The 25,639-nt window shown below is 46.7% G+C and overlaps 1 long non-coding RNA gene across 5 annotated transcripts in view; it reads left to right on the top strand.

The window, feature by feature from the left end:
• Positions 1-157: 157 nt before the first annotated feature.
• LOC111559825 overlaps positions 158-25,639 on the top strand; it is a 40,187-nt gene continuing 14,705 nt past the window's right edge. Inside the window, exons 1-2 of one of the 5 annotated variants that reach the window (XR_006595623.1) lie at positions 158-519; positions 851-962. This is a non-coding gene — a long non-coding RNA (uncharacterized LOC111559825). Of the gene's footprint in view, positions 520-850; positions 963-9,390; positions 10,282-23,411; positions 23,710-25,639 lie in introns of those variants that run through there. The other 4 variants (XR_006595625.1, XR_006595622.1, XR_006595624.1 and 1 more) reach the window with 4 other exon arrangements.

The following is a 25,639-nucleotide window of genomic DNA, read 5'->3' as shown; positions in this document are numbered from 1 at the left end:
CAAACCGTGAGATGGAGACTCGAGCCACAATTGGACGCTCAACCGACTGAGCCATCCAGGCACCCCAAGAGCTGTGTCTTAAAAGCACAACCATGATCCAATGCTTCTGATGATACTAACAAAGATACTAACGCTAGTAAAGATGCTATTCTTTTTTTCTCCCCCCCCCCCCGCCCTTCTAGAAAATCAACACTTGTGAATCTTTAGGGAGAGGGGGCCAAAGCATTCTCCTCATGCCAGCCTGCCAAGAAGACCCTAGCACTTATTTGAAAAGACATCCATGCCATATAGACGCCGTTTCCCATCTTGCCGCAAGCTAGGAGTCTGGAGGTGTCGCTTAGACAGCAAGAGAGCGGACAGCAGAAGTAGATACGAGAGAGACTAACATCCTGGAGGAGACAAGGAAAGCGAACAGGGCTCTCGTCTCCGTATTTATTGAGCTCACAAGATATTACCCACGTGGTGAACGTGAAGAAAACAAGATCTTACACACGTGAACGTGGAGAAAACACTCAGACGGTAATTATTAACTTGTGTGTGTAAGCAAAGTGGGGGGGGGCAGGGGCAAGTGGAGCTTGTGATATTGGCATCAGATGGAAAGTAATTTCCTGCAGGTGATATAACAAGTTACTTGTGATCCTATTACAATACCTCGCTACTTAACCTCGGGCGCTTTTGCCCCATGGCAGCGGCTTTCTGCCCGAAGTTTTTTTTTTTAACCCATTTATGCAAGCAGAACCTATTTCCCCACACTGTCTTTCTAGTGACTTCCAATGATGACTGACAAGTAGTTTTAGCTGCTGGAGACTGATAAAAACGAGACCAAGTCCTGGTGTGATTTTTTTCACAGCTGGGCCCTTGTGTTCGTCTTGGAGCGAGCGGCAGGCAGGACCAGCGTGATCAGAGAGGAGAAAGCTGGCTGCAACATCACCCCAGAGGAGAGGAGAGGAGAGGTGGATAAGGTGGGGTGCCACGTAGCCTGTGCTTGGGCCCACGGCTCCCAGACACCCAGCAAGGCCTGGGAGAGGTAGACCACCGTGAGAGGCTGTGTACTGTGTGCAGCTCTGAAAACCAGGGCAGTTAGGTCGGGGGAACCCCGGATGGTCACTTTTACTGGTCTCCCTTTTCCTCTCCTGTAATTTGGGAGGCATGGGGGAAGATTCCCCGTACACGATGGCCTCAGGCAAACTACACGTCCTTGCAACCTCACTGTTCCTATTTCTTAAGGGAAGGAAAGTTGTAGGTACCTCTGAAATGTGGTTCTGAGGCTGATTGGAGGCAGACAGGGCCAAGTCTCATGAAGCCAAGCTACCAAGCAGGGCTCCTAAGAGGTGGCCATGCCAGTGGTCCTCGAATTTGGGAGTTCATTAGAATCCCCTGGACGGACTGCTGGCCCCAGCCCCTGAGTTGCGTTTCAGTAAGACTGGAGTGGGGCCTCAGAATTTACATTTCTAACAAGGTCCCAGATGCTGCTGCTGGCGCTAGGCTGGGGGTCGCAAGTTGAGAAGCACTGCTCTAGACCCCCCCCCCCCCCCCCCCCCCCCCCCCCCCCCCGGCCACTCAGAGCAGGAAACCCTCTGAGATGAAGATCAACCCGGCGAGGCACAGCACTCCCCCCCCCCTTCCCCCATCCTCCCAGGGTTTCAGCCTTGAGGACGCTTGCCTTTCCCTCCCACCTGTAGGGGGCAGCCTGGTTCTGCCTCAGCCTACAGGAAGGACCCGGATAACCTCCAAGTTAACTGTTGATAAAATACTCCTATTTCCTAAAAGTCCCAGACAGATGCTATCTATCTGGGCCCTTGGCTGGGGACCCCCTTCAGTCTGAGTGTTCTCAACGTGGGCTGGCTAGGGTTTTAGTACAGAAAGAGGGCTGCTAACAAAGCACTGGCTCAGCGTCAGGGCCTAATAAACGTTCGAGAAACGAACAGATTAAGACCCTGAATATTTGTGCAAGAGCCAGTGAAAGAGAAGGGCAGAAGGGGATGGGATGAGTTCTAAACATGGTCCGTCTACCAGGGACACCAACCGCTGTTTGTGAAAGCGAGAGTGTCTTCTGTCGCTGGGTGACTCCTTCTCCCCTGTGAGGAGAGACACAGGACTTCACCAAGGCTAACGCGTTCAGGCAGAGGGCTGCAGGAGCAAAACTAGCCAGCAGGGGGAACCTCTACATTTGCTCCCTAAGCTCTTAGCCCCATGCAAGGTATCCCCCCAGTTCCTTCTTTTCTTATTTGGGGAAAAAAAAATCTATTGCAAGATGCCTCAAACCTTTATTTAAAACCAGGTGAGAATAAATAAGCAATCCACAAAGAACTCCCAAGCTGAACGACAGTATTCTGTTCATACTGCAAACAAATAGCCTATCAAATCCAGAGGTAGGCTGCTCGCACAGATAACAATCCCACTCAGGAAACTGCTGGCCAGTAGACTTGCCCAGTGTGGAAACAGAAGGCATTCTGGGGACATGGAAGGAGCAATCAAGGTTCTGAGGTGGAAAGAAGGTGTTTGGGGCAAAAGAGAGAAAACTAGACTAATTTGAAAAGACTCCTCTCTCCTGTCCATCCCTCAGGCTAGGAGGTCCTATTTGGGTGGAGACTCAAGGGAGGGCTTGAGAAAAATCACAACAGTCGCATTATCTACCCTCCTGTACTCGTTCTTGCACTACAGGCAGATTTCTGTCCAGTCTCCAAACACTTACCTGTGGTACCACGTGGGGCCCACTCAGTAGGAGACGATTTCTGGCTGGGTCTGTGAGGGCAGCCCTAGGCTTGTACTACCATTCCATGCCCACACTCCCTCCAAGTTCCTCTGGTGACCATAGTGATCACTCCGTGGGACACGATCAGTATGTAAGACAAGCCTGCAGATGTAGGACAGAGTAGCTCCAGTGAGGCAGCTGGAGATCAACCCACAACAGACCACTGGAACAATGCCTGACCCTCATTAACAACATTATCTGTCTCCTATACCAGTAAGGGAGACGTCATTTTGTGGCACTTTTCACTAAAGCGGTTCCTTGAGCTTTTCATCACCCCTTCTCCAAAGCTGGTCCTCCACCTGTGTGGTCAAGCTACTTTAGTGCTGTTGTCATTCACAAAGTCATCTAAACAAGAAACTCTCTAGTTCTCTCTCTCTCTGCTACCCATCCACATTGAGCCAGCAAAGAAATCCTGATTATTCTACCTCTTAAATAATCTCTATCCTCGGGGCGCCTGGGTGGCTCAGTCGGTTGGGCGTCCAACTTCAGCTCAGGTCATGATCTCACCATCCATGAGTTCGAGCCCCACATCGGGATCTGTGCTGACAGCTCAGAGCCTGGAGCCTGCTTCAGATTCTGTGTCTCTCTCTCTCTGACCCTCCCCCATTCATGCTCTGTCTCTCTGTCTCAAAAATAAATAAACATTAAAAAAAAAATCTCTATCCTCTCCCCTCCACAGCCACCAGTAAGGACTCATGTGGATGGCTACTAGCGTTTGTCTTTAATTCCATTCTCGACATGGATTCCAGATGATCTAAAAGCCATATTTGATGATGGAGTTCCCTTGTTTAAAGACCATTGTTCGCTCCCCAGTGCCTACAGAGGATGAGGTGGCATAGCTTTCGGGAACCAGGCAGGGCATGAACAAATGAATGAGTGAACGAATAGAAAAGATGGGGAAGAGGAATTGGGGGTAAGAGACTTTTACTGTACTCCTGTTGTGGGACGGGAGACTACCCACTGCAATCCTGTAAGCCCTACCGTGTCCTAAAGTTAAGTTCCCATTAATGAAGGGGAATAAAAATTGTAATAAATATCTTTTACTCCATTATTTATGGCACCCCAGCCAGACATGTTTCTCATTTCCTCCCCTACTCTCCTTAGATTCCAAAAGCACTTTGTACTACTTCTAAGATTTGCACTAGTGAGAAATAAGGTGTCACCTGGTCAAACCCATGTAGCATAGCAGACTGTCGTCCAGAGGGCCTTTCTGTATGCAGTTGGGTGGGTACTTCGAACAAAATTTCCCTCCTAGCCCTCTCTAGCCTCTAGTTGGAGAAAAGAATATGGTCTCACAAGCAGGGAAATGGGGACACCTGGGTGGCTCGGTCAGTTGAGTGCCTGACTCTTGATTTCAGCTCAGGGCGTGATCTCATGGGTTCGTGGGATCGAGCCCAGCGGGATCTGCACACTGTCAGTGCAGAGCCTGCTTGGGATTCTCTGTCGCTCTCTCTACCTGCTCCTCCCCCATGTGCACAAGAGCACATGTATGCTCTCTCTCAAAATAAACTAAAAAAAAAAATAGACAAATGTTTGCTTTTTTAACACAGACCCTTGTCTTATACTCACCTTAGAAAAATATCACACACACACACACACACACACAGACACACACACAGTATTTAGCTTTTTGATAAAAATTACTATTACTGTGTTTTTGTCCTTAATATCTGCATTTTGGGGGTAGTTAGCCTTTGTTGCTGCGCTTGACAAGAGCTGACAAGTAACCACTTGTGGGTGTCACCGATGCTGTGACTGGAGTGTCTCAGGGATGAGGCGATGGGACGCTGGTTCTGTGTTTATGCATCCGGGCAACCGTCGTGTTTCCTCACTGTCTCTTTGGTCCGCTTCCAAACCAGCAGCACCGCACCCGTTAACACTGGGCTCCACACTGGTTACCGATGGGCTGGCCTCTTGGTTGTGGGGAATTGTGACTTTTAACTTGAGCAATTGGTGGTTTCATTTGAGAAGCACTTTTACAAACACGCATCAGAGTTTCGCCTGAGAAAAACCCTTCATGCCCAATGAGGCGGTGAAACCAGAAGGTGTGGCCATGAACCAATCAGCCTGTTTGTCCCTCTTCTTGAGAGGCTCATTGTGTCTATCACTCCATTTGGATCTGTTGAGCTCCTACTGTGTGTTTGGCATCGATCTAGGCTTCAGGAACCCAAAGATAGCTAAGATATCATCTGCCAGGAGTGATAACTATGTGAGCAGGGAAATGAACCTACGAAATACCATCATTGTTCCAGTTTCTGAATGCCCTAAGCTTTCCTTCTGAGACTTCCCCTTCCAGTTCTGTCTTCCTCCCTGCCTGGAGTATCCTTTTTTTCTTCAGGCCTTTTCTTATTTTCCCATTCTCCACGCTTTTATAAGAGCCAGCAGGAAAGAGAGAGGAACAGGGAAGATAAATATGTTAAGAAACTAGCAATAATGACGGCCTACTATGTGTCAAGCACTTGTCAGGCCTTTTCCACGATTGATCTGATTTAGTCATTCCCCCCAAACCCTGTTATTGTTGTTGTTAGTTCTCTTCTACAGATGAGAGAATTGAAGACTGGAGACCCAACAGGACTTACTCCAGATCACTTATGGGGGTAAACGGCAGTGCTGGGACACGAGCAAAGCATGTTCACCCCACGCAGCATGCTGCCTCCTGGCATGCATGGAATTTTTTTTTAATGTTTATTTATTTTTGAGACAGAGAGAGACAGAGAATGAGCAGGGAAGGGGCAGAGAGAGAGGGAGGCACAGAAGCTGAAGCAGGCTCCAGGCTCTGAGCTGTCAGCACAGAGCCCAATGAGGGTCTCGAACTCACAAACAGTGAGATCATGACCTGAGCCGAAGTCGGACGCTTAACCGACTGAGCCACCCAGGCGCCCCTGCATGGAATTGTTCTTATCCAGTGACAGGTCCACTTGTTCCTGCTGATGGGGCTCGGGGCTGACTCCAACATCCGGCCTTCGCTCCGAGAGGGCTGACCAGTTTAATTGGACAGCTTTCACAGAATTACCCTGTCCTTGTCTTTCTGTGCCAACAGGTAAATTTCTAATCAGCCTTGCTGCCAGGTGAACACATTCCCCTGGGAGGGAATCCCATCTTCCCTCTCCAAGTCAAATTGTTTCTGTGTTAAATCAAAGCCTGAGCATGCCAGGGAGGGCACAGTGCCACCTGCTCCCACAGGGGCCTCTGACAGCCCTTGTTTACTGGGGACACAGGCCCACCCTGGCAGGAAAGGTGAACCAGGAATTTCAGGGCCCGGAGAGGATGTCCCAGGTCTCCACACCACGAAGTGGGAAACCTCAGCCTTGGCTTCTCCTTCCACACCAAACGGAGACAGGTGATAGAGTGGAGCGGTCCTGTTTGCAGACATAACTCTGATTCCACCACTGAGACGGCACCAGGAAGCCCCAGCAGCCGAGCAAGAGAAACCCACAACAGCAACTAGACCATAAGCCTGGTTTCAGAGGCAGAGAAAAATAATTCCTCTGAAATGCTTTTCTATGCTGTATGAGTCATGGCTGAACTGCCAAGGGAAGCATTTTTAGAACACCACAGAGGGGGACAGTCATAGGTCTAAACCTTTCAAGGACTACATTTTTGAAAAGTCAACTGCTTTTTCCCTGGAGGGGGTGCTCCTAATAGGGACTATAGAGACGGATAATTAATAATTGTGATGTTGGGAGAGTGACCGGGAAAAGGAAAAAATTACTTGGAACCAGCTCCTCCCACCTCCCTGCATTGCTCTGACCTAGAGATGCAGCAAAGCTCTCTCTCGGCTGGGGTTTCCAGACTGTGGCTCTCACTAACAGACTTGCAATTGTGTTGCCTATCCAGTTCATAGAGCCGGGAATCACTGTTCAGCAGAGGCTGCTACCGCAGAAATGCACCGCGAATTCCTTTTCCTCCATTTGTATTTTCAATATTCTGTGTTAATTGCTGTAACTGTTTCTTCATGATGAACGTGTGGTGTATTTGTGCACATGCCAATATTAAGCACATACCTGGTGTGTACTCGGAGCCAAATTAAAAAAAAAAAAAAGTGGAGGAAGGAATTGGACATATGAGGTTTGAAGGCTGAACTGACTTCCCATTTCTGCCTGGGACAAGCCACTCATTTTCAATTTCTAGCCTCCCTGTTAAGGATTTTTCTGTGCCTAGTCCTCAATCCCCACGGCCCCTGAATTCAAGCTTTGTTTCCCTGCTCCTTGGGCTGTTCGGCTCCCTCCTATCAGATTCTCCAAGGCTCCCTCTCTGTCGGGACTCTGACCTGCTGAGTTCACACCCTCCCCATGCTGTAGCTGGCCCTGGAATGGATTAGCTACTTTTTTGCCTACTTCCTGCAGCTGAGGTTGTTCTGGAAAGCTCGAACGGTCTCTGAGAATTGTTAATAATGAGCACCCTTCCTGAGCACTCTGTATATGCCAGGCTTGTGCTAAGCTCTTTATGTGTTTGTTCTCATTAATCCTCACAAGAAGCTTGCTCTCCTCGTCACCTGCTCTACAAATGAGGACGCTGATGGACAGAGAGGCTGAATAACACGCACAGAATTACAAACCTAGTAGTGGTCCCGGAATTTGGATTCCGTGACCTTGGCTCCAGAGTTTGTGTTCTTCACCACGATGCCATTATTGGCTCGTTCCAGATCTTAGCCCATTTCCTGCAGGGTCCTCGTTATTGGCAGGCTAGGCGCAGCTGTATCATGAGAGTAAGACAGGTATTCAATAAATTCTATTCAAAAATCATGTCTCGGGTGCAAAGCACTACTAAGTCGCAAACCTTCAGTGTAACTTTTGGTGTGGAGATGAACCACGCTCATCTTTCACTGAATGATTGGGAAGAGAATCCTTTTGCTTGGAAGAATAGCGGATCTAACTTTAGGCAAAATTGTGAGGTTTCTGTGTCCCGTTGGGTGACACTTCTTGCACCCTGTTCTGTTCTTTCTTCACCTTTAGGAAGCTTCTCCTCCTCCTCCGCCCGGATCTGCGCTCTGTGCCTCTCTACCCAGCATTGCGCCCAGAAATAGGTCGTACGCACTTCAGTGCATTGTTGATGTGAGTTGTATCTCCTGATGATCCAGGAGTGCACTTCAACACATTCATTTGTTTGCTTGGCTCTGGAGAGGGCATGACAAGTCATGGTGTCCCCAGCCTCACTGAGCTTATACTTTGGTAGGTAAAGGCAGACAGGAGTCCCTATATAAAGGGTAGAGTGAAATAAGAACTCTAACAGGGAATATGTAAAGTGAGGACTAATTGTTGGCTAATAAAGAGCATTATTTCTTTTCGGGGGTGATGGAAATGTTACAATTCTCGATTGGAGTTTTGGTTGCTTAGGGAATGTATTTTTCAAACCTCACCAAATTGTGCACCAAAGACCTGACATTTCGCTGTGTGTAAAGTTGGCCTAAATAAAATCTTTTTCTGTCTAAAAAAATAAAAAAGGCATAGATCTAAAGAAACACTAGGAAGTAGACACAGAGTCATCCCAAGTGTCCTATGAGTAAATGTCTATCTAAGAGCCATTCATTCAACAAATATTTATTGAGCACCTAATGTGTACCGGGCTGTTCTAGGATCCATCCATGAAGGGCCCTGTGTTCATGGAGCTTACATTCTAGCAGGACCTTTTAGGGGGCGAAGGAAGGGGAGATGTCAGCAGGAGGTGGGGCAGATTTCAGGCTATTGAGATGGCCGGATGATCCACAAAAGGGGAGATTAGTGAAAAAGCCCTAGAAAGCAGAAAGCCAAAGGTCCTTAGATACTTTGCAGACTATAGCAGCTCTTTCAGGTGGGGCCTTTAAATCTTTAAATCTTCCAGCCCCAACCCCACCCAGCTTGGGAGGGCAGGGTCCACACCACCTCCCCACCAGCAACTCCAGAGGATGAGAGGACAGTGCCTCCGCCAGAGGGCCCAGCCTCCCTTCCGGCACTCCTGCAAACAAGGGAACGGGGCTTGGGCTCTGGCCAAAGCCAGCAAGCCAGGAGGTTGGAAACTTATTTTCTGAGTGCTGGGAGAGGCAGGGAGGTGTCGGTGCTTTTTGAAATCAAACCTATGTCCTTAGAAACACCGCAGAAGGGCTTGGCAGAGCCCCTGGGAGTGGGATGGTGCTGCTGTGAATCACAGGAACCCCGGGCGAGAAGAGGCCATCCATTTGAGCAGGATGCAACTTCTTTTGAAGTCTCCAAATCTTTATTAAATAAAGGATCCAGGAAGCCTTGATCATACAGCACAGTTTAATAACATTTTATATATATATATATATATATATATATATATATATATATATATATATAGGACAACGAAGCAACATATAGTCATTGTTAACTAAAAATGATTGCAGTGACATATAATCTCTGAGTTTACAAAGACAGCGCAATTACACAATGCATCGTATTCTACAGTTGGTCTTTTTCGAACAACAATTAGAAGATTGGTGTTGCAGTCTGTGATCTCTACCCACTTTTTGCCCTTCCTATAACCCATTTTATTTTATTTTTTAATTTTTAAAAAATGTTTATTTTTGAGAGAGAGCGCACAAGTTGGGGAGGGGCAGAGAGAGAGAGGGAGACACAGAATCTGAAGCAGGCTCCACGCACTGAGCTGTCAGCACAGAGCCGGGTACGGGGCTCCAACTCACGGGCTCATGACCTGAGCCAAAGTCAGATGTTCAACCGACTGAGCCACCCAGGCGCCCCTTCCTGTAACCCATTTTTTGTCCTTGAGTTTGATTGCACTCAGATTGTTTACTTTTTGTTCGATTAGTTGAGAATATATACAAAACTTCCAGGTGACAGGAGAACTTCTTTTGGAGGGTGCATACGAGAAAGGAATTAAATTCGGGAAGAATTTCCTTAAATCTAAAAAACACGAAAAACTTCACCCATGTTACAAGACAACCACAACACCCCAATGAGCCCTGAAAGCGAACAAGCATCCCAGTCCTTCTGCAGCACATTGGAGCTCTTCCCTAGAGGTGGTCCCATTCGGTGGTTTGCCCAGTGTACCGTGCTGATCCCCAAGGGGAAAGAAATAGAAGAAACGGCGCAGTTGAGAGAGATCAACACACTCTTGGAATTTGGAAAGCCGATGCATTTTTGCACATGTTGTCAAATTTTCTTCTGTAAGGGTCCAGATTGCAAATAGTTGAGGCTTTGTGAGCTACCTGGTTCTGTGTCAAAACGATACAACTCTGCCATTAGAGCATGAAAGTGGCCAGAGACAGTAAGTAAACAAACAGGTATGGCCGTGTTCCAACAACACTTTATTTACAAAAACAGCCATGGATTGGATATGGTCCACAGGCCATTCATTGTTTGCCAACAATGATGGTTACATGACGACAGGCCAGAGACAGCTAGAAACAAAAGTGGGGGAAATAGGGCTGGAAAATGGAGTCAAGGACAGGTATGCGTTCACCGAGCCCCATTTTTGTACAGACGTGTGTCAGCTTGTGTTTTTCCGGCCTCCCTCAGAGTCAGGTGGGACTGTGGGACCCAACGCTGAATAGCAAAATATAGGCAGAGGTAAGTTCTGCCCCTTTCTGGCCTGGTGTTTCTGGTGTTCTCACTGGCTCTTCCTCTACCTGCTGGCTGGTACAGCAGGAGCAGGTAGAGGACCCTGAAGCCCCAGAAATTGCAGGCCCGGGGTTAACGGAACTTGGGCTCCCAGATGGCGGCGTGGAGCACAGCTTCCCTGCCAACACCAGCAGACTTTGACATGAAGTTGCCATTAACTTTTTATTTTGCTAGCTGGCTGAGAACTGGGGGGTTTGTCTGTTACAGCAGCCAGGTTACTTATTGTAACCAATACAGATTCTAAGGCTCATGTTACTCTGTGCCACAGACCCCCAGAAAGCCCAGGAATTGGATACAACATATACTTTTGAATGTGGGGTGGGGGTGGGGTCGGAATCAGCATAATTGTTTGAATTTTCAGATTAAAAAACCAGTCAGAGGCTGAGATCCCACCTTAACTTTGCAAAGTCAGGGGATGGCCTTTCTAAAGGAGTTTTCGTTTTTTAAAAATTTTTTTATGTTTATTTATTTATTTTTTTTAAACTTTTTTTTTTTAAATTTTTTTTTTAACGTTTATTTATTTTTGGGACAGAGAGAGACAGAGCATGAACGGGGGAGGGGCAGAGAGAGAGGGAGACACAGAATCGGAAACAGGCTCCAGGCTCCGAGCCATCAGCCCAGAGCCTGACGCGGGGCTCGAACTCAAGGACCGCGAGATCGTGACCTGGCTGAAGTCGGACGCTTAACCGACTGCGCCACCCAGGCGCCCCGTGTTTATTTATTTTTGAGAGCGAGAGAGACACTCACACACACACACAGTGTTAGCAGGGGGAGGGGCAGAGAGAGAAGGAGACACAGAATCCGAAGCAGGCTCCAGGCTCTGAGCTGTCAGCATATAGAGCCCAAGGTGGTTCGTGAACCTACAAACTGAGCTGAAGTCTGATGATGCTTAACTGGCTGAACCACCCAGGCACCCCTCTAAAGGAGTTTTCAAATCTTTCATATAAAATGAGTCTATTTGATTCTCACAGAAGCTTTGTGAGCAAGGTTATTGGTTAGAACCTGTCAGTTTCCAGAAACAGAGACCATTTAAGCTAGTTTCATCAAAATTGGGGGAATTTATGATCAAACTGTAGGGGCATTTCCACAGATTTGAAGATAGGCCTCAGGCCAGCCTCAGGTCAGGTCAGGTCAGGGTTCTGGAACTGGAAATCCATCAGGACCCTCTCCCCACTCTGCCTCTCAGCAAGCTGCGTGTTGTTCTGTAACCCAGCTTCCTCTGTCAAAGATGGCCAAACTCAGAAGCTGAGGTTTTTATTTCTCCCTCTCAAAAAACCAGCCCAGACTGAACCTGGGGTTCTTGGTACCCATTCTAAGATCCCAGGAAGGGAAGTCTGATTGATACTGCGTGAGGCTGGTTTCCACTCCTGGTCCAGTTAGCAGTGGCCACAGGGTGCAGACGTGCTGCTGAGGCCCATCCTGGCCAGATAACACGGTATGTAGAATAAAATCCCATTTTTATAAAAATGCATGAAGGACACATTTCAAGAGGTAGTAGTGGGATTACGTGAGAATCTCATTTCTTTAAATTTTTTTTTTAACATTTATTTATTTTTGAGACAGAGGATGAACAGGGGAGGGGTAGAGAGAGAGGGAGACACAGAATCTGAAACAGGCTCCAGGCTCTGAGCTGTCAGCCCAGAGCCCGACGCGGGGCTCGAACTCACGGACCGTGAGATCATGACCTGAGCTGAAGTCGGACGCTTAACCAACCAAGCCACCCAGGCGCCCCGAGAATCTCATTTCTTATGCTGCTCAGTACTTCCCAGTGTTTCTGCAAGAAACCAGTTTGTTCAGAGGGTCAGTGTGAGCTGAGCTGACTCCCCCATAGATGTTTTCCTGCAGGGAGTGACATAGGCGGTGCAGACGTTCTTGTGCCCGCTGTCCCCACAAAGTGTGGCACGGAGACGTTAATGAATTTCTGAAAGCCAACCAGACCCTTGAGCAGGACTTCTGCCACAGCCAGCCTTGCTCCCCTGCAGCTGCTGTATTCCTTGCCACAGGTATCTGGCTGCTTCCCGCATAAATCAGTAGCTGTCTTTGGATATTTAGCAAAAGGATAGCCTTCCTTAAAAGCAGATCTGGTTTTCCCTACCACCCTTCTAAAGATTTTGCCTGATTTTGCCATGGCAAGCAGGAGTGGGGTGTGAAAGGAAGAGGCGGGAGAACCATGGGTTTTTAGCGCTCCTAAGCTGGTCTGAAGACTAGAACTATTTGACAGCCTTCGATATAAACTTACCTCCTGGACTCTAGCCTGAAAAATAACTAAATAGTATGATTACTACCATTAGTACTGTAGTTCTGAATAGTCTGATTAAAAAATAATTTAAGGGGCACCTGGGTGGCTCAGTTGGTTGAACATCTTTCTCTTGATTTTGGCTCAGGTCGTGTACCCAGGATCGTGGGATCAAGCCCTGTGTCGGGCTCCATGCTGAGTGTAGAGCCTGCTTAAGATTCTCTCTCTCCCTCTCTCCCTGCTTGGGCTCTCTCTCTCTCTCTAAAATAATGATAATGATAACAATAATAATAATTTTTTTTAATTGCACAAGTAGCATTACACCAAAAAATTCTGGCAGACAGGGATCTTATCTGTGAGTTTCAACTTAGCACTGCCCTTGATACTGAGTTACTCAATAAACATTTGTTGAAAGACTGAACAAACTTGTTTCTTGCAGAAAAACTGGGAAGTACTGAGCAGCATAAGGAAGAAATGAGATTCTCACGTAATCCCACTACTACCTCTTGAAATGTGTCCTTCATGCATTTTTATAAAAATAGGCTTTTGTTCTACATACCGTGTTATCTTCTTCCTCCCTCCCTCCCTTCCTTTTGTTTCTCTTCCTGTCACATTATGGTATTTTGGGACATTGTCGCGGCCGTGTAGGATTTCATCCTATGATCACATTTATTTACTGAAGACACTCTTTAGGTTGTTTCCAGATATTTCCCTACACGAAACAGGCTATAGCGAATCCCCTGGCGTCTCGGTCTTCAGGCATATCTTAGACTGTTTCCTTGGGGTAAGTTCCCAGACGTGGTATTTCCGGCTCAAAGGGCAGATGCACCTTGGATGTTTTTTGCTAAATGGACTTTTTTGCTAAATGGCCAACAAGCCTGCTCCAGGGTGTGTTTGAAAATGCCTATTTTCAAAGGTCTGATCTTTACAAAGTGTTCTCTTTTGCTTTATCAAATGTTTTTAGAAAGCCTGTTGGAGGTGCTTTCTGGGTGGCTCGGTCGGTCAAACGTCCGACTTCGGCTCATGTCACCATCTCATGGTTTGTGACTTCGAGCCCCGCGTGGGGCTCTGTGCTGACAGCTCAGAGCCTAGAGCCTGCTTCGGATTCTGTGTGTCTCTCTCTGTCTGCTCCTCTCCCGTTTGCTCTCCCTCTCTCAAAAATAAAAAAAGATTAAAAAAATTTTTTTGAGAAAGCCTATTGGTTCTTCATGTCCAGGTGAGGCTCTTGACAGGAAAAATTGGCTGGGGCGTCTTCAGGAGGTGGTGTGCAGGCATGTACCCGGGCTGCCATCAGCAGCGGGGATTTGACCTGGAGCAGCCTCTTGGCCCATAAGGTGCTCTTTGCAGTGCAAAAAAGGAGCAGAAGAAAGAGCCTCAGTGTCCACACACTCTGAAGCTCATAAAGTGTTGAAAGACGAGGAGAGAGACTTCTTTTTACAATGCTTTCACCAGAAACTGAGCCCTTTTGAGACTAGGGGCCATAGGAAAGTCTGGCTGCTGGGAGGTGACATTTACTAAGTGCCGTGTGAGTCCGAGGACCACACAAGGCCGCTCCTGGTTCCTTCACATCTGGGAGCGGAGATGGGTCCGAGTCCTGCTTGCGCCAAAGCCCTAGATGACGAGGCTCGTTGTCAATGACCTGAGGACCATCAGTGACTTGAGAACCGAAATGTATTATCCACGATGGTAAAACCTACATCTTAAAGCATATTCGCATGAGGATAATTTAATCATCTCGGTGATCAAAATCAAGGCTACAGAAACCGTTCATAACACATCTGAATTGCTCTAGGTCACACAGCTAATAACCGGCAGTTTTAAAATTGAGAACAAGTTTCCTGAACCTGTACGGTTTGGCCTTTCCACTCTCCTGTGATGAATATTCTTATCCTGTGCATCCCGGGTTATATCATTTTCAACAGAGCCATCCTGAGGCCGGCGGCCGGGGGGGGGGGGTGGGAGGTGGGGTGGGGGGGTGGGGAAACAGGCTCTAGAGTGAAAACACGAGGCCCGTTTATTAAGTGCTTCCTGCCTGGGTGACTGGAGGCTCCGTCAGCCTGGATCTTTGAGCGAGGATGATGTGGATGCCAATGCCATCCACGGACCTGAGTTAGATACATGGCATCAGGCAAGAAATAAACCTTTGTTGTTTTCAGTCACTAAAATTCCAGGACTGTTTATGACTGCAGCACACTACCGAAAGGGAAGGGAGAAAGGGAGGCTGGTGGAGCATGAGGGAGAGAAAGTTACCCAGCAACAGAGCTGGCCATTCTTAACGCCTTCTCCCTCAAGACCCACCTTACACTTGGTCACTGCCACCTGCAATTCCTGCATGAAGTTATGGGTCAGTTATTGGAAGGAGAAGTGAAAAGCTCATCTTTTGGGGAGCGTGGGTAGTGAAGAGAAGCCCAGAACCTGGAGGGTCTGGCTGTGAGGACAAAGTCTACCTCCCAGAACCACAGATAGCCCAGTGGAAGGTGAGTGGAACTGCAGAATTCAGTGCCCTCTCTGTTCTCAGCCTCAGCGACACATGCAGGTGCGGTGGGCACTGCAATTCAGCCTCCTGTCCACCAGGGGGCCATGCACTGCTCCTCAGGCACATGGGCTACTCAGGACTCTTTCAGGGTATGAGTGGGGCTTCAATACCCTTATTAAGGTCTAGCCATCCTTCTTATTGTCCCAACCTTATGTCCTCTTGGCATTCATAGCCCCATTTTCTGACCCAGTTGAAAATCCTCTCAGGAACGCTTGCTCTCCCTCATTTCATAGGGGTGAATAGTCCTCCCCAAGGTGGAGAATCCCAGGACCCATGAGTGAGCCATCTCTACAAACCAATGCCTGTTCGGAGTGTGGGCAGTGGGCATGCCTGGCAAAGGTGGCCCTTGGCACCCGTCTTTGGGTAACTATGTCATTCTTAGGTACCACAGATGATAAATTTATCTGTGTTCTCTTTCAACAGACTTTGTGCTAGAAGTATCTCTATAGAGTTGAACCATCTACAATGCCTCCAGCAGACTACTGTACTTTCATACAGCTTCCCAAGTTCACCGGGCAGTGCTTCATCTCAGCCCTTCTCTTTGGGAGGGCATCTCTCTAAACTGACTAGGCCCTTCTCTCTTTCTGTATCTGCTTTCCTTACCCTTGAAGCCAAATTCATTTTCTTGGAGGGCCACCTTCATTACTCCCTAAGCCGGGATAATCCTTGGAAAGCACGTGAAGTATTTGGAGTACACAACTCCTTGCCTTCCAGGGCCTCTCCGGCAGCCCTGGGTCTCCCATCTCACCTCTAATTTACACACTGCCTCCTCCTGCTCCTGACTTTGCTCCTGCAAAGACTCCTAGGCAGAAGGATACCTGCGTTTCATCTCCACATCTACCTTTGAATTTTTTTTTAACGTTTATTCATTTTTGAGAGACCGAGAGAAAGACAGAGTGCGAGTAGGGGAGGGGCAGAGAGTGGGGTGATGCAGAATCCAGAGTAGGCTTCAGGCTCTGAACTGTGAGCACAGAGCCCGACATTGGGCTTGAACCCACACCCATGAGATTTAACCTGAGCCGAAGTCGGACGCTTCACTGACTGAGCCATCCAGACTCCCCTCCACATTTACCTTTGGCAAACTGTAATTTTAAGCAGTTGACTTCATCTCCCTAAGCCTCCGTTTTCTCATCTGGAAACTGGCAATATTGGATCACCTCAAGAATGAGTTCTATGCCTTCTGTCAATTCCCTCTCTCACATTATTTATTTAATGTTTATTTTTGAGAGAGAGAGAGAGAGAGAGAGAGAGAGAGAGAGAGAGAGAGAGAGAAAGAGAGAGTGCATGCATGAGCAGGGGAGGAGCAGAGAGAGATGGGGACAGAGGATCCCAACCAGGCTCTGCGTTGACAGCAGAGAGCCTGACACGGGGCTCAAACTCACAAACCATGAGATGGTGATCTGAGCTGAAGTCAGATGCTTAACCAACTGAGCCACCCAGATGTCCCCCTCTCTCACTTTAGACCTAGCCTTCCAAGTCTCAGTCCTGCAGGACAACATCTGTGCTTCCAGATATTTTCTTTGAATTCTTCCCAGGTGCCTTCTAGATTGACAGACAGAGTGTTGTTTTTTGTTTTTTTGTTTTTTTGTTTTTTTGTTTTTTTTTCTTTTCATAAAAGCCCGTGCAGGGCATGACATCCTACCCTCCTGACCTAAAAAGGGCTGGGTGCTTTGTTCATTGCTTCACCAGGGAGTTACTTTTTGTGGAAACGAGAAAATATGATCCTTTTCTCCTCTAGAGCCCTGGGTAGTTGTGGCAGCTTTCTAGAATGGATTAAAAAAAGAAGTATGTGCCCTTTGGGGGTGAAGATGGAAGCCATCTGGGTGACTTGAAGAGAGCTTGAGACCAGGCAAATACAAACCCAGTGTCATGACCTCACATTTGCAAATGACTAAAAATTTGCCCAGAAAGCAAATGACTAATCCATGCAGGAGCCTTCCCAGTGAGGAAACTTTAAACAAGAAACAACAACAAAAAAAACCCTATAACAAAAAACAAAACAAGGCCAAAAAACCCCAAACAACAACAAAAAGATGGGATAATTAGTAAGGCTCTTAGGACTCCCCAGAATTACAGCCGAGCAAGCTCGTTAAGGCCTAAGTGGTTGTTTTCCATCTGGCTATAGCTGCTGGATGCACTCGGGTGGCTTACCAGAATAAGGATGCCCTGTCACTGCTATTTTACCAGACGCTAATTAATCCCTTCAAACTGTCGCCGGGAGGTGGGTCAGGCACATAAGCCTCCCCTGAAGAATCGACCAAGACAGCAACCGGGGCCCCAGCTCACCCCAGAATGGCCCCAGGGAGCCATTCTATCTCAGGTCACTCATCACCCTTCCTCCCCTGGTTTTCACTGTGTCTCCACAGAAAGCCCTGCCCAGGATCCCAAAAAGCAGTGAGGCGCAAAGGTGCACCACGGACAAGTCACTTAAGCTCTCTGGACTTGTTTCTCTCCTCTGCCATATGAGAACCTAGCAAGCCCTGCTATTCAGGTAGCCTCAGTAGCCTCAGAACTGCTAAATTGAGGCCGGTCCAGAATATAAAGTATCAGATGAGCGAGTCTGATTTCTCGTGTAGTTCTTTTTTTTTTTTTTTTTTTAATGTTGCTTATTTTTGAGAGAGACAGAGAATGAGTGGAGGAGGGGCAGAGAGAGGCAGACACAGAATCCGAAGCAGGGTCCAGGCTCTGAGTTGTCAGCACAGGACGCGGGGCTTGAACTCATGGACCGTGAGATCATGACCTGAGCCAAAGCCAGACACTTAACCAACTGAGCCACCCAGGCGCCCATCTGACATAGTTCTCACAGAAACTGTTTGTTGAGCTCTTGTTACATTCCAGGCACTACGCTAAGTGCCACAGGGATAGTCGTTTGCTTAATCCTTATAATAATCTTGCAAAGATTTTTGCAGTCCCATATTACAGACGAAAAAACTGAGGCTCAGATTTGTCAAAACTTATACAGGGAGATCACAGAGCTGGCAAGCAGCAAGATTTGAACCCCAATCTGTCTGTCCTAATGCTCTTTTCCTTTGCACAGTATTTCTTTTTTAAAGTTTGTTTGTTTGCTTATTTATTTAGAGAGCACGAGCAGGGGAGGGGCAGAGAGAGAGGGAGACAGAGAATCTGAAGCAGGCTTCACACTGTCAGCACAGAGCTTGATGTGGGGCTTGAACTCACGAACAGTGAGATCATGACTTGAGTCAAAACCAAGGGTCGGGCACTCAACTGACTGAGCCACCAGGTGCCCCTCTTTTTTTTTATTAACTTAAAAAAAATTCCCGTATAGTTAACATACGGTGTTATAATAGTTTCAAATGTACAACATAGTGATTCAACAATTCTATACATTTTTCAGTGCTCATCATAAATGTCCTCTTAATCCCCTTTACCTATTTCACCCATCTCCCCGCCCAGCTCCCCTCTGGTAACCACCAGTCTGTTTCTTGGTCTCTCTCTCTGTTTCTCTCATTCCTTTGCTCATTTGTTTTGTTTCTTAAATTCTACACAGGAGTGAAATCATATGGTATTTGTCTTTCTCTGACTGGCTTATTTCACTCGGCATTATACTCTCTTGCTCCATCCATGTTGTTGTAAATGGCAAGATTTCATTTTTTCTAATGGCTGAGTGCGATTCCATTATGTGTGTGTGTGTGTGTGTGTGTGTGTGTGTGTGTGTGTGTGTGTGTGTGTGCTGATGGACACTTAGGCTGCATCCATAGTTTAACTTATTGTAAATAATGCAATAAACATAGGAATGCATGTATCCTTTTGAATTAGTGTTTTTGTATTAAAAAAAATTTTTTTAATGCTTATTTATTTTTGAGACAGAGACAGAGCGTGAATGGGGGAGCAGAGAAAGAGGGAGACAGAATCTGAAGCAGGCTCCAGGCTCCAAGCTATCAGCACAGATCCCGACGCAGGGCTCGAACTCACAAACTTTGAGATCATGACCTGAGCTGAAGTCAGACGCTTAACTGCCTGAGCCACCCAGGTGCCCCTAGTGTTTTTGTATTTTGTGGGTAAATACCCAGCAGTGTGATTATTGGATCATAGGGTAGTTCCATTTTTAAATTTTTTTTAAATGTTTGTTTATTTTTGAGAGAGAGGGAGAGAGAGAAAGAGACAGAGTGCAAATGGGGGAGGGGCAGAGGGAGGGAGACACAGAATCCGAAGCAGGCTCCAGGCTCTCTCTGTGCTGTCAGCACAGAACCCGACGCGGGCCTCGAACCCATGAACCATGAGATCATGACCTGAGCCGAAGTCTGTCGCTTAACCAACTGAGCCACCCAGGTGCCCCAAGAGGCAACTTCTTTACAATTATTAGGGAAGTCGAAGAGGAGACATTAAGCCTGAGTCTTGAGGACAGAAAGAACCAGGAGGTTCTGGCATTTTCCTCCCCACCTGTTTTGATGTCCTCACTCTTCGCTTCCTTGAGTTGTTTTGGAAATGAGGCAAAGTGTTAAAGAAACTAGCAAATGGCATGATAGAGAATTCTCAGTTTTCATGGGGCCTGAATCTCCCCTGTGGAGAAAATTGCCTTTTAAAAGCCCCTTTTGGAGAGCTGGTACAGGCCAAATAGCTCTCTGCATAAGGCAGGTAATTGGGGAGATACAGAAACTGCCTCGGAGAGCGTTGGAGAGGGCTAGAAGTTAAAGAGGGACTTGGGGAGAAAAAAATGTCTACTAAGGGTTTTTATTCCCTTGTTTTTTGAGTGGTGTGTGATAAAAGACTCGTCTTCCTACAAAATGACCCATAAAATTTCTTGTTCCCAAACGCTTTCTGGAGTAGGTTGGCTTTTTGAGGATATGAAAAAGTGTTGGGTCCTCCTCCAGTCGTGGCTTTAGGTCAACCCAAGACTGTTCACAGGAGGCCAACCACTTATGGGTTAGACAAACACGTAAGCACAATGGCGTGAGTCATAAAAATAAATAAAGGCTTCTGACCACCACTGCGATTCTGAGATGGACGGCTATGCTCCTGACGCTGTTCGGTGGCATCTGTCGTACTGCTGACAGCTGTGCAGAGGCTGCTGAAGACTCAGGCCCAGGCAGGTGCCACGGCAGCTGCCCACACGGCTGCCAACATCTAGCACCATGCCTGGAACGCACGAGGTGCGTGGGAAACGTCGGTGGGTACACGACTGCATGTCGTCCGTGCTGCCGCTACCTCACTCTTCAGCTCTCTGAGGGGTGGGGTTCACACGGAAGCAGGGTGTTTATCGCAGCCCCTTGTTCTAGGATTCAAGTATAGCTCCACTGACTTGGGCCTGGGACAGCGTGAGGGACAACACAGAAGTGACTGCAAAGTTATCACTTTCTCCGGAAGCTTGCCTGCCTTCCTGGAACAAACTGCCTTGTGGACTCTCTTCCTCTGCGGTGTGTTCTTCCCCAGAGGCACCTTGGTCTGTCATATGAATATGCCTTCAGAAAGTGCCTAGACTTTCCTGAATTTGAGGGTGAGTGCGGCTTAGGTTCAAACAGGAAGTTCTGCCGCCTACAAAATTCCCTGAGGGTCTAGACCGAGCATAAGCTCAGCACAGTCTGATGTTCTAGACGTGCGCTGTCCAGTATGGTAGGCACGAGCCACATTTTAAGTGCTGAACAGCCACGTGTGGCTGGTGGCTACTGTATTGGACAATGCAGATTGCAGAATCTCTCCAACACCCCAGAAAGTTTACTGGACATCCCTGTCTAGAACCAGAGCTCAGAAAATGGATTCTGCTATCAAGAAGCTGGCTATCATGTATAAACAAGAAAACTGTTTACTTGGGCTAAACGGTGGAAATCTGTCACATGTGGTTAGGTACAAAAGTCAGCATGGATGGGGCGCCTGGGTGGCTCAGTTGGTTAAGCGTCCGACTTTGGCTCAGGTCATGATCTCACGGTCCAGGAGTTCGAGCCCCGCATCGGGCTCTGTGCTGACAGCTCAGAGCCTGGAGCCTGCTTCAGATTCTGTGTCTCCCTCTCTCTCTGACCCTCCCCCATTCATGCTCCATCTCTCTCTGTCTCAAAAATAAATAAAACATTTAAAAAAAAAAAAAAACAAAAGTCAGCATGGAAAGCTCAGTGACAAAATTTCCCTTGAAAAAAATCCCTTAAGAAGGGGTCACTTTGGAGGCTAGTTCTCAGTAAATTCAACAATGCAGTTCTTCGTTCAGTGATGGAGAAGGTCTTTGTTCCTCTGGTGGAGCACCAGAAGGAGAATCTGGTTGGTGGTTAGGAGCGAGGCACAGGAAAGATCAATGGTATCTTTAGAGGTGGGCCCAGGGATCTTAGAGGACCTTTGAGGGCTCAGCTGGGAGGCCCAGGAAGCTCAATCACGGAAGGCATATCTGAGTCACATCCCCACTCTCAGGCCCTTTGCTCTTCCAGTGGGATGACAGGTGGAATATTTAATGGTTCTTTTCTATACAAGGTGGTTTTTTTCTTTTTGCTTTGTTTTGTATTTTGGTGCCAAATGGTGGGGCTGAAGTTGAGTACTTGAAATGCATCTATGATATGATTTCTCCATAGATATTCTAGGAAGGAGCCCTTTCTTTGCTGGAGGCTTCTGAAAGGAAGTCTTCTCTCTACCAGAGACCCATGTGTTTTGTAATTTAAAAATAGCAAATTCCTCCTTGAACTTGCTTTGGGAGGCCAGAATTTCAACTACATCACTGAACTTTGGGAGACATAACACTGGCCCCTCAGCTCAAACCCAAAGTTGGTATGTACGGGGGGGGGGGGGTTGGTGTAGCACGGAGGTGCAAAGGGCATTCGGGCCCTTGGAAGCCCAGCTGAAGTCTTCCGGACCCAGATGCCACCCCTGGGTCACCCTAGCAAGCCCTGTCCCCTGGAACTCCTAGAGCATGTAATGTTCTGCCCACTCAGACTGGCTCTATTTGTTGACGTGCATCTTTATGTGTATTTTATATGTCCATGACCTGTCTTTCCAGTTAGATCATAAACTCTTCCAGGTAGACGACATATGTCCTTTATCTCTTTTTATAACCCACGGTGTCCAACACGGAGCCTTCATATAAAAGTGCTCCGTTTAATCCCAGCTTCACTACATTAGCATCCAGTTATGAGTGATTCCCTTACGAGAGAGAAGAACTATGGGCATGAGTAACGATACAGACGTGCTTTAAGAGCGTGAACTGTATAAAGGTATTTGCCCTTTCAATTGAGCAAGCTGAATTTTTAAAAAGCATTTACGTAATTTCAAAGTTATTGAGGATTGCCAGGGGGAATCCCAAGTCAGGAATTTACACTGCTTACAAAAGCAAAGAGAATGAAGGTTAGTTGCCTTCTACCCCAAACTGTGAGGTAACCCCAATATTGGATTTTAATCAGAGTCTTATGAGAACAGGTCTCTTTCCAACCTCCTCAGATAAAGACACTGGACTTCTCCATAATGTGTGGGTTTTTTGTTTATTTAAAGATTTAAAAAATGTAGGATAAGGGTGCCAGGGTGGCTCAGTTGGCTGAGCATCTAACTCTTGATTTCAGCTCAGGTCATGATTCCAGGGTCATGGGGCTCCAAGCTGAGCACGGAGCCTGCGTCATGATCTCATGGTTTGTGGGTTCAAGCCCCGCATCGGGCTGTGTGCTGATAGCTCAGAGCCTGGAGCCTGCTTCAGATTCTGTGTCTCCCTCTCTCTCTGCCCCTCCCCTGCTCACGCTCTGTCTCTCCCTCTCTCTCAGAAATAAATAAACATAAAAAAATTTTGTAAAAAATGTAGGATAAATGAATGGTGAATTAGCATCTTAGAGTAACAGACCACACTACTCCATGAAGATTCTCATTAAAAGAACTGTTTTCAGTAGTTCCTTATCTTTTTTGTGCATGTCTTCCTTATTCACTTTTTAATGTAACATGAAAAATCATTTTATGTTGAACTAAAGATTATTTTTACTGCATTAGGAGAAACCCATGCTTCTCATATTGGAACAAATGTAATAATTCAGCATAAAAAAATCTCTAATTGTATTTTACAAACATCGTTTTAAATATTGCCTAACACACTGCTAACTTTGGCTAGATTTTATTTTATTTATTTATTTATTTATTTATTTATTTATTTATTTATTTATTTATTTATTTCAACGTTTATTTATTTTGGGGACAGAGAGAGACAGAGCATGAACGGGGGAGGGGCAGAGAGAGAGGGAGACACAGAATCGGAAACAGGCTCCAGGCTCTGAGCCATCAGCCCAGAGCCTGACGCGGGGCTCGAACGCCCGGACCGCGAGATCGTGACCTGGCTGAAGTCGGACGCTTAACCGACTGCGCCACCCAGGCGCCCCTAGATTTTAAATAAAATAGACTTCAATGAGACAGTATTAAAAGCGTATTCCGAGGGATTAGACACAGCCTCAAACACTGGCGCTTTTCTTACTGTTTTACAACGTTGTGGAGAACTGCTACAGGAGTTGGTATCATGATTATTTTCACTCTGGCTTTATCAATTGTGACAAATGTTTTACTCCTGCCCCAACTGCTATTACCTCTGGCTCTCCAAACATGATGATACAATGATGATACAGTGTCATGATTTCCGTTTCTCACAGGAGGCAAAGTGAAGCAGGAAGTTTAAAGTGCCCACTTGAACTGGTGACTGATGGTTAGTGTGATATTTGGAAAGTTCTTAATGTGATGGTAACTGCGTCTAGCACTTAGTGCTGCAATGCAGATTACTCAATTTACTAATGTATTTCAACAATTAAAACATTTTTCCCCCTCTTTCAAAAAAAGTAAATAAACAAAGTGCCTACCTAAGCTTACACAAGGAATCCCTGAGGCAGGGGTGCCCCATTCTCACCTCTCACCACAGACTCACTTCTTCTCCCTCCTGTTCCCAGACCAGCTGTTTAGGTGAGCTTTGATTATTTTCATCTATCGGTTTAGAATTAATGACAGAATACTGACAGAGAGGGAGTTGCTGGGGTCATTAGCAAACATTTGCTATCATCCTTACTCATGAAACCTTGGAAGGCCCCCCAAACCTCGCATCGTCCCCAAGGCTCATGGCTGGCTTGCTGCTTCCCAGGGCCTATTATTTAGGGACAGTCTGTTGCCCTTTCAAAGAACGATGTCTCCTTACTTCTGTAAGACTTTGCTCACCTGGTCACCATCTTTCCCTGGGAGATGGAAGGTGTATCAAAGCAAGAGAAAGCGTCAGTGGCTATTTCTTCCCCTTCTGTCTTGGTTGAGTATTGTTTTGGCATCTGTATACACCTATTTTAATTAATTATTTAGTGTTTGTCTTGCAAGGCAGTTCTTGGCCTTGTGCAGGAGACTTTTTTTTTTTTTTTTTTTTTTTTTTTTAGGGAAGAATCATTGTGAAATTAACATGGTGGTTAGTAAGCAAGGCATGCACGCAGTGTTGCAGCGTTTTCTTGTGAAAGGAAGACTCTAAATTCATTTCCAAAATGCCAGGAACAGCTCATTTGGACCATTACTACTTGCCCTCTGACCTCTTTACAAGTTATACATCACTCTGTGTTATTTGTCTCAGAGTAATGATTGGGTCCCACCCTGACAATTCTCCAATGAGTAACTGATTGAAATAGTTACCAATCAGGAAGACAGGCTTCCCCCAGAACCTCAATCTTTCTCAGAGCATCGACTGTTTACAACAGGTGTCAGGTCCTCCTGAGGTCCAAAGTCAATCCAAATAAGGAAGATTTCTATAAAACTTGGTTGAAAGGCACTTTCTTTTACTTCAGTGTCTTATATTTGAGGTAGAGATAGAGTGAGAAGAGGAGGAGGTTAAATCAGGGATGTTGGCACACAGCTGTAGAGCTGTAATGACAGTTGCATGATTTTTTGGGGGAGTGCAAGGACGTCCCTGCGTCGAAATGCAATTTTCACAGGAAGATATGCACAGATCAGAGTATCACAGCCCCATAGAATCCAACAGTTTGATTAGGTGAATGTGTATGGAATTCACCAAGGCAGAGCTCCTTAATTTGGGATCCAGGAGGTTTCCCAAAAATACAAACTCTTGGGACCAACTCCAGATCTTTTGAAACAATCTCCCGGAATGAGGCTGGGCTTGCGCCTTTAAGCGGGCTTTCTGGGTGATTCTTAAGCACACTAAAGTTTAAACCCACCAGAGACCTTCGTCAGTTTTACTCACTGATGTATTGTCTGAGTGCCTAGAACAGCAACTGGCACAGCTCAATAAATACCTGTTGCATGAGTGAAGACCTTCAGTGTTTGAGGCACTTGGAGGCTCCAATTATAGCTGTCTTCCACACCATCTAATCCACAATGCTGTCACAAAGCAAGTATAATGTCATATTTCAAAAGGGATCTTTCTAGCGAGGCTGTGGGGCACGGAAGTTCCCCCATCTCTGTCCAATAGTGTCAGCAAACTGTCCCCACCTTAACAGGTGCGCATATAGGTGCCTCCCTGCCTATACTTAACTGCAAAAGCTGTGACAGAATCATGCCTCATAACTTTGCATCTTTGAAAAATAAAAATGGAAAAAAGGGATTAATAAAAACATTTAAGGCGTAAGTAGGACCCTAGAACCAGCATGTGAGTA

Source organism: Felis catus, chromosome A3 (assembly GCF_018350175.1).
Source record: "Felis catus isolate Fca126 chromosome A3, F.catus_Fca126_mat1.0, whole genome shotgun sequence".
NCBI lineage: Eukaryota > Metazoa > Chordata > Mammalia > Carnivora > Felidae > Felis > Felis catus.
The sequence above is the reverse complement of the archived record's forward strand: the minus strand, read 5'-3'. Positions and strand labels throughout refer to the sequence as shown.